At 43.0% G+C, this 8,374-nt stretch overlaps 1 pseudogene; it reads left to right on the top strand.

Annotated features, from left to right (window-relative positions):
* The first annotated feature begins 6,464 nt into the window (after positions 1-6,464).
* On the top strand, positions 6,465-8,147 carry LOC124697675 (annotated as a pseudogene).
* The last annotated feature ends 227 nt before the right edge of the window (positions 8,148-8,374 follow it).

Below are 8,374 nucleotides of genomic sequence, written 5' to 3'. Positions count from 1 at the left end.
CTGAATCCAATAGGTTCCGCGAAGAAAAATTCAGTCCTGCATAAAAGGTTTGGATGATCATCCAAGTAGTTAGTCCATGGGTTGGGCAATTCTTTACCAAAGATTTCATTCTCTCCCATGCTTGAGCAACATGTTCATTATCTCATTGCTTGAAATTCATTATGCTACTTCTCAAAGATATAATTTTAGCGGGAGGATAATATCTACCAATAAAAGCATCCTTGCATTTAGTCCAAGAATCAATACTATTTCTAGGCAGAGATAGCAACCAATCTTTAGCTCTTCCTCTTAAGGAGAAAGGAAACAATTTCAATTTTATAATGTCACCATCCACATCCTTATACTTTTGCATTTCACATAGTTCAACAAAATTATTAAGATGGGCAGCAGCATCATCAGAACTAACACCACAAAATTGCTCTCTCATAACAAGATTCAGTAAAGCAGGTTTAATTTCAAAGAATTCTGCTGTAGTAGCAGGTGGAGCAATAGGTGTGCATACGAAATCATTATTATTTGTGCTAGTGAAGTCACACAACTTAGTATTTTCAGGAGTACCCATTTTAGCAGTAGTAAATAAAGCAGACTAGATAAAGTAAATGCAAGTAACTAATTTTTTTTTGTGTTTTCGATATGGAGAGCAAGACAGTAAATAAAGTAAAACTAGCAACTAATTTTTTGTGTTTTTGATATAAGAGCAAACAAAGCAGTAAATAAAGTAAAACAAAGCAAGACAAAAACAAAGTAAAGAGATTGGAAGTGGGAGACTCCCCTTGCAGCGTGTCTTGATCTCCCCGGCAACGACGCCAGAAATTTAGCTTGATACGCGTAAAGCACACGCCCGTTGGGAACCCCAAGTGGAAGGTGTGATGCGTACAGCAGCAAGTTTCCCTCAGTAAGAAACCAAGGTTGTCGAACCAGTAGGAGTCAAGAAGCACGTGAAGGTTGTTGGTGACGGAGTGTAGTGCGGCGCAGCACCAGGGATTCCGGCACCAACGTGGAACCTGCACAACACAATCAAAATACTTTGCCCCAACGTAACAGTGAGATTGTCAATCTTACCGGCTTGCTGTAAACAAAGGATTAGATGTATAGTGTGGATGATGATGATTGTTTGTGAAGAACAGTAAAGAACAATTGCAGTAGATTGTATTTCAGATGTAAAGAATAGGACCGGGGTCCACAGTTCACTAGTGGTGTCTCTCCCATAAGATAAACAAATGTTGGGTGAACAAATTACGGTTGGGCAATTGACAAATAAAGAAGGCATAACAATGCACATACATATATCATGATGAGTACTATGAGATTTAATCGGGGCATTACGACAAAGTACATAGACCGCTATCCGAGCATGCATCTATGCCTAAAAAGTCCACCTTCGGAGTTATCATCCGAACCCCCTCCGGTATTAAGTTGCAAACAACGGACAATTGCATTAAGTATGGTGCGTAATGTAATCAACACAAATATCCTTAGACAAAGCATCGATGTTTTATCCCTAGTGGCAACGACACATCCAAAACCTTAGAACTTTCACTGTCATCGTCCCGCATTTAATGGAGGCATGAACCCACTATCGAGCATAAATACTCCCTCTTGGAGTCACAAGTATCAACTTGGACAGAGCCTCTACTAGCAACGGAGAGCATGCAAGAACATAAATAACATATATGATAGATTGATAATCAACTTGACATAGTATTCAATATTCATCGGATCCCAACAAACACAACATGTAGCATTACAAATAGATGATCTTGATCATGATAGGCAGCTCACAAGATCTAACATGATAGCACAATGAGGAGAAGACAACCATCTAGCTACTGCTATGGACCCAGGGGTGGACTACTCACACATCGATCCGGAGGCGATCATGGCGATGAAGAGACCTCCGGGAGATGATTCCCCTCTCCGGCGAGGGTGCCGGAGGCGATCTCCTGAATCCCCAGAGATGGGATTGGCGGCGGCGGCATCTGCGTAAGGTTTTCCGTATCGTGGCTCTCGGTGCGGGGGTTTCGCGACGAAGGCTTTAAGTAGGCGGAAGGGCAGGTCAAGGGGCGTCACGAGGGCCCACACGATGGGCCGGCGCGGCCAGGGCTTGGGCCGCGCCGCCCTAGTGTGTCGCCACCTCGTGGCCCCACTTCGTTTCCTCTTCGGACATCTAGAAGCTTCGTGGAAAAATAGGACCCTGGGCGTTGATTTCGTCCAATTCCGAGAATATTTCCTTACTAGGATTTCTGAAACCAAAAACAGCAGAAAACAGCAACTAGCTCTTCGGCATCTCGTCAATAGGTTAGTGCCGGAAAATGCATAATAATGACATATAATGTGTATAAAACATGTGAGTATCATCATAAAAGTAGCATGGAACATAAGAAATTATAGATACGTTTGGGCCGTATCACCGCTATACGGTACCATGCGGCAAGATGTCGGGATGGTGTCTTTCTTCCTGAGCGAAGAGATTTTTCGCACAAGTTTTTCTAAGTCCTTGACCGATAGATCTATCAACGGGCGATCCACATCTTTGTCGCCAGCATACATCCAAAGGGGGTTTTTGCGAGCCTGCAGAGGCTGCACCCTAATCCTAAGGAAGTATGTCGTAATCTGGATACCCGACAACTCTTGGCCACGGGTATTCTGGAGCTCGTGGATGCGTGTCATCAGCGCCTCTGTCGTCGACTTTTCTTCGTCGGAAGCTTCTGCATCCTAGGAGCAGCGGCGGAGGATTTTTTCGTTGCCGTTAAAAGGGGGAATGTTGTGTTCCACCGGGTCGGCGCTTTCCTCGCGGATATACAACCATCTTTTGCGCCACCCTTGGACGGAGTCGGGGAATTTGACGTCAAAATACTCGACATCAGGGCGGACGCAAATAACAACACCGCCTATATTATAGGCAATGTTGGGGGAGCCATTGCGGCGGAGGATGAAGATGCGCTTCCACAGAGCCCAATTGGGACGGACTCCAAGGAAGCACTCGCAAAGGGTAATAAAAATAGAAACATGAAGGATGGAATTGGGAGTAAGGTGATGAAGCTGCAGCCCATACACGAACAACAATCCACGAAGAAAATCGTGGATGGACGCAGAAAGGCCGCGGATGAGATGGTCAACAAAGCTAACCCGATATCCAATGGGAGGCGTCGGGTAGCTCTCCTCGCTGGGGAAGCGCATCGCATCCTTCTTCTTGCTCAGCCCCAGTTTCTTCAGAAGGTTGATATCCTGCGCGGAGATCTTGGATCTCTCCCACTCCGTGTTTCCCAGATCTTGCGCCGCCATTGTTGTTTCGGGAGTGCTGTGCCTCGTAAGTCTTGGCCGCGGTGGCATCAACGACGGCGTAGAGGAAGCAGTGGAATGCGTGGACGCTGGAGCTTGTGTGGTTGCAAAGGGGATTTTGGCAGAGAAGATTTGAGTACGGTGCAGCGAAGGGGATTGACGGAGGAAGACGATGGCTATTTATAGCGGGTTCAGTCAAAACGTCGCACCATTGGATGATCTACGAATGGACTTGATGATTTACACGTGGCCCAAGGGGTAAACCAGTATTTTTACTATGATGGAACTGATCAGGCGCTACAGCGCGCGTGCCAGAAAAAGTGGAGGGCGTGTGTCCCCCACTAGCGTAACGTGTCAACGTGTCATGGATTTTGGGCCCGCGGGTCAGTGAAAGGACAGTAATCGCGTCTTCCCGATACAGTGGTCGTGGCTATCGTCAGCACTGATGTCACCTTACCAAATGAAAAATCTCGGCTGTGATGTTATGAAAATTGGCGACAGTAAAAGACTACTGATAATCTCGAGAGCCTTTGATCAAATACAAGTTTTTTATCAAATGCTCGGGGGCTACTTTATAAAGAAGTTTCGGGAGGAGATGATTCAGAGGATGATGTTTTCAAATGTTGCGACAAAGACAAAGTGGAGCCTACAGCCAAGTATAAATACTCGACTGTAGCCTCGGGGGCTACTCCCATCGGGAGCGCTGTTCGCGCACCCGATAAATATGAGAGGGAGCATGAAACATGACAATATAGCGGCAAAGATGCTAAAAAGGTGAGCCTACAACCAAGTACAAGCACTTGGTTGTAGCCTCGGAGGCTACTCCCATCGGGAACGCTGTTCGCGTGCCCGATGAAATTTATATAAGTACTGGTGAGCATATTCCGAGTTATCAAAAATAACTCTTCATATACTCTCATCGGGAGGTTAAATTAAAAACAATATAAGTCATCCGTTGACTCGAGCAAATGTGCTACTCCAGCAGCCGGAAAAAGCACTCGACAATATATTCTCAGAGCGCCTCAGTCGCAAAGTGATTTCTGAATGCCGCAAAACTCTGCGAAGGTAAGTCCTCGGGATCCGTCATGTGCGGCGTGGCACCGCCTCTGATGGCGCTTTGCTACTTTTTTCCGTATCAACAGATACGAAGAAAAATCCTAACGGACGCGTTAGGTACCCGATAAAACATGACTGGAATTCGGCATCTGGTAAGACCTTAAGCGGCACATGTCGAATTACGCCAGTATCCCGAGATCATGTCCAGGGACGTGATCGTGAAGTAGTTTTTGCGGATTGCTACGAGAGCAGTTAACTGGTACCTGATCCGTCAGATGAACCAGCCCAAATTACCATTATCCCTGTACAATATATCATTCCTTTATAAATATTATTGGTTGAATTAAAGAAATCATGTGCAGATTGTAAAGATGGAGATTTTCCCTGATTCTTCGATTCAAGCAAATCTCGGGAGCTACTGACATAGGCATCTCCAATGGACCTGCCGAAGAAGGTACCCGGGGTTTCTGTAATAGCCTTCTCACGTAGCAGAGATTGCAGATTTCTGGACCATATGTAGTCACAAGAAACAATGCACATATGTTTTCTAATACCACCACTTCAAGCCTGGTCAGCGGAAAGGAATTATCAGGGAAGTTTGAGGGCGACATGATTTCTAAAACCGTTCTAATGCAGTTTCCTGTACTGCTAATATTCAATGCAGTTTATTTTTTTTAAATCATAGCTCATGCTTTCTATTTTCTTCTTACTGAACAGTGTATTCCACTTTGTTGTACTTTGGGGTAAAATCTAATCCACCATGGTACAACTATTCTGTTTTAGGCTGGGATAACTAAAGGAAAATTTGAACAAAAACGAGAATGGATAATCCCTCAAAGGGGAACTGTATAAAGTTTAAAGGAAAGCACATGTGGAATCCATCCGCTTTAAGGGATAGATCAGTGGCAAACCATCCCGAATTAGAGGTTGAATAAGCCATTCTCTTCTAATTTTCTAATATAGTATACCAAAAGGTTGTCTATGGATAAATTTAGAATAAAAAAGTGTTGGTCATTCACAAGAAGGGAGAATGAAGTTTAATACTCTGGCAAAAAAAGGTTGGGTATTTCAGATGGTTTAATTTGATTAGGTTTATTGAGGAAGAACAAGACTTGAACTTTAGGATTATGCAAATAGGGACAAGTACTACATTTTTTCCATACAGGTATGAAAACCTGAGTGTGTTACATTGACATGTCACCAGAACTAGGAAGATTACTAAATTGATAGAATGATTAACATGACTAATTCTCTTGAGTTATTGTAGAACCAAGGGTGGGTTCAGTGCTAAGAATCCAGAAGTCAAGCATCAGGTTAGCAGGTAATTAAACATAGTCGTGTACCAATTCATCTTGGCTTTGTGAGTCTTGTTATCACATGATATGTCACCAAACCTTGGAAGGTTTCTGAAGTTACAGAATGATTTACACGGCTTGTAAATTTTAATTATTCTAGCACGCACATTGTGAGCAGAATTTGGTTTCTTTGCTTTCACGAACAGTCTTGGATACATGGAAAGCTCGCGAGCTATGCACTTCTAGATATCTGTGTCAATTCTCTCTTGGTAAATGAGATGCGGTGGGCTTGTGAACACCAATGTCGGTGAGCCTATATAATGATTTAGATTAGTTATGCAGCTGAAAAAAGTAATTTACGATGAAGCTTATTCATTGTTTTTCTGCATTTCATCAGATTGCACATAATTTATGGATACTTGCATTTTCTTATCCTTGTCATTTTTAATTCAGTTTTCGTGGTGAAGTTTCAGTTTGCCAAAAGATATGGAGCTCTATATCGTCACCACTACTATTAAAAGAGCCAGAGGGCTCCATCCAACAAATTGTATCCATTAACACGGCCTAATCCAACGCCTCAAATCTATTCTGTGTTTAACATATTTGCAACTATTTTTATAGCAGCGTTCCAAGGATGATCGCTAACAGTTTTTTTAATGCTGGAGATTTATCTTACTTTTCCTTTTTCAAATAGATATTTGGCTTAATTTTTCATGGACACTAGACATTTTCAAAGTAGAATGATCTTCTTTTATGTCATATCTCCATCGAATCATACCTGACAAGTTGGTATTTTATAGATGCTCCTATGGACGCATGAGTATTTATTCTTTTTTCCTTAAATCTGATGTAGGAGAGATTGACTCGAAGAATATGGCTTTCCAGGGACCAGCAACTACACTGAGATTCTCAAACGTGGAACTCCTTGTGAGGAAAGCAGATTGTTGGTTCCTTAGATTTATAGCATGACTCATGGTGCTAACGGCAATGCAGTGGTGTTTGGCAACGGTGGCTAGAGTTATCGGGTTAATTAAACCATCCATTTTATTTTTTGTTTTAAGACATGGTGGTTTCGTTCCTGGATGCCACACTGACAGCATATCAAGTACTTTAACTATGCATAAGCACCTCCTTTTCTTCTCAACTCATATTATGTACTTTAACTATGTGTAAGTACCAAACAATTTTGCAGTTTGACAGATGCGTACGAGCCACTTCCAAAATCATCCCTATTTTGAAGAACAAGCTCACACCTTACATGGCAGTCATTATTATGCGGATGGTAGTTCTCGGGCTCTTCTTTCACTACGTATCACCAATCATGTCGACAGCACCTTCCGTCTCTGGTTGACTTCAGTCATCACTTCTGCTCCGGTGCTCCTCCCCTGGAAAAATTCTAGGCGCGTTAAACACAACGATGATGGAGATTTTTCTATACCTGTTTGTAAGCGGGGGCACAATCGTAATTTTAGTGTAGGTCCACCGTCCGTACAACCCTGTATAGGCTCGTATGGCCCGCGTTGTGTTGTACCTCATTTTTTGTATGACGTGGAGCGGTACTTAGGCGGGTGAGATCATTAAGTAGTCACGTAACCTCATTTTTTTCTTACGTGAGGTGCACATACCGTATCAATATAGACGGGTATACTGGCTAGATATATGTGGGTTTCGGTGGACCCAACATAGGAAAAAAAATCACCTATGACACTTCAACGTCCTTTAGGGGGGAGCACCGGAGCACGGCTCCTTCAGTCATATGTGAGATCTGGTTCGGTTTCTCCTGGATATTGGATCAACTTCCCAAGTGGTAATCTGTCAATTGGGAGACTTCTGTTGATAGACTGATCGCACGGTATGCTTAGTAGTAGTACCGCTAAAGCTGTTTATACATTATTAAGTATCTGTATCCAGCGACTTCATAGTCCAGGCTTGTTCCACATATGGAGCTGGAGAAGATTTTGGGTTAGCACCTGTGGATTTCTTTGCCAGTACAGTGGATCCGTTGAAAGAGCCTCCGCTAATCACTGCAAACACTGTGCTATCCATTCTTGCGGTGGACTATCCTGTTGAGAAGGTTTCGTGCTACGTCTCTGACGATGGAGCTTCTATGATCACGTTTGAATCACTTGCTAAAACTGCGGAATTTGCAAGGAGAAGGGTTCCATTTTGCAAGATGTATGCCATTGAGTCACGAACCCCTGAGTTCTACTTCTCGAAGAAGATTGACTACTTGAAGGACAAAATACACCCGTCTTTCATCAAGGAGCGTAGGTCTGAAGGTATATTTCTATTGCATAGTATGACTACGCCTTATTTTGATAGCTTGTGTTTTGGTCTTGGTTGTGTAAATAAGCATTGTGTTTCACGCACATATATTATGAAGAGTAGAATGTGAGGATAAATGCTTTGGTTTCCAAGGCTCAGAAGACACCTGATGAAGGTTGGGTCATGCCGGATGGGACACAATGGCCTGGTAACAGCTCTCGTGACCACCCTGGCATGATTTGCTACTGAAAGCTCAATCTAGGAATTTGTGGTCATATGGGTCAATCATTTTGTAAGACCATATGAGGTGATCTTTGACGGTAATTGTATGTTCTTACCTCATAGACATGAGAATGTTGAAGTTTATACATGTTATAGTACTGCGGGTTACGCTGCCATTTAGACTTGAAAGTTCCATATGACACTTGCTTTTGCTTTCATAAAAAGATATAACCAACTGCTAAGTGCTAACCTTT

This window comes from Lolium rigidum, chromosome 3, assembly GCF_022539505.1.
Source record: "Lolium rigidum isolate FL_2022 chromosome 3, APGP_CSIRO_Lrig_0.1, whole genome shotgun sequence".
Taxonomy (NCBI): Eukaryota; Viridiplantae; Streptophyta; class Magnoliopsida; order Poales; family Poaceae; genus Lolium; species Lolium rigidum.
The sequence above is the reverse complement of the archived record's forward strand: the minus strand, read 5'-3'. Positions and strand labels throughout refer to the sequence as shown.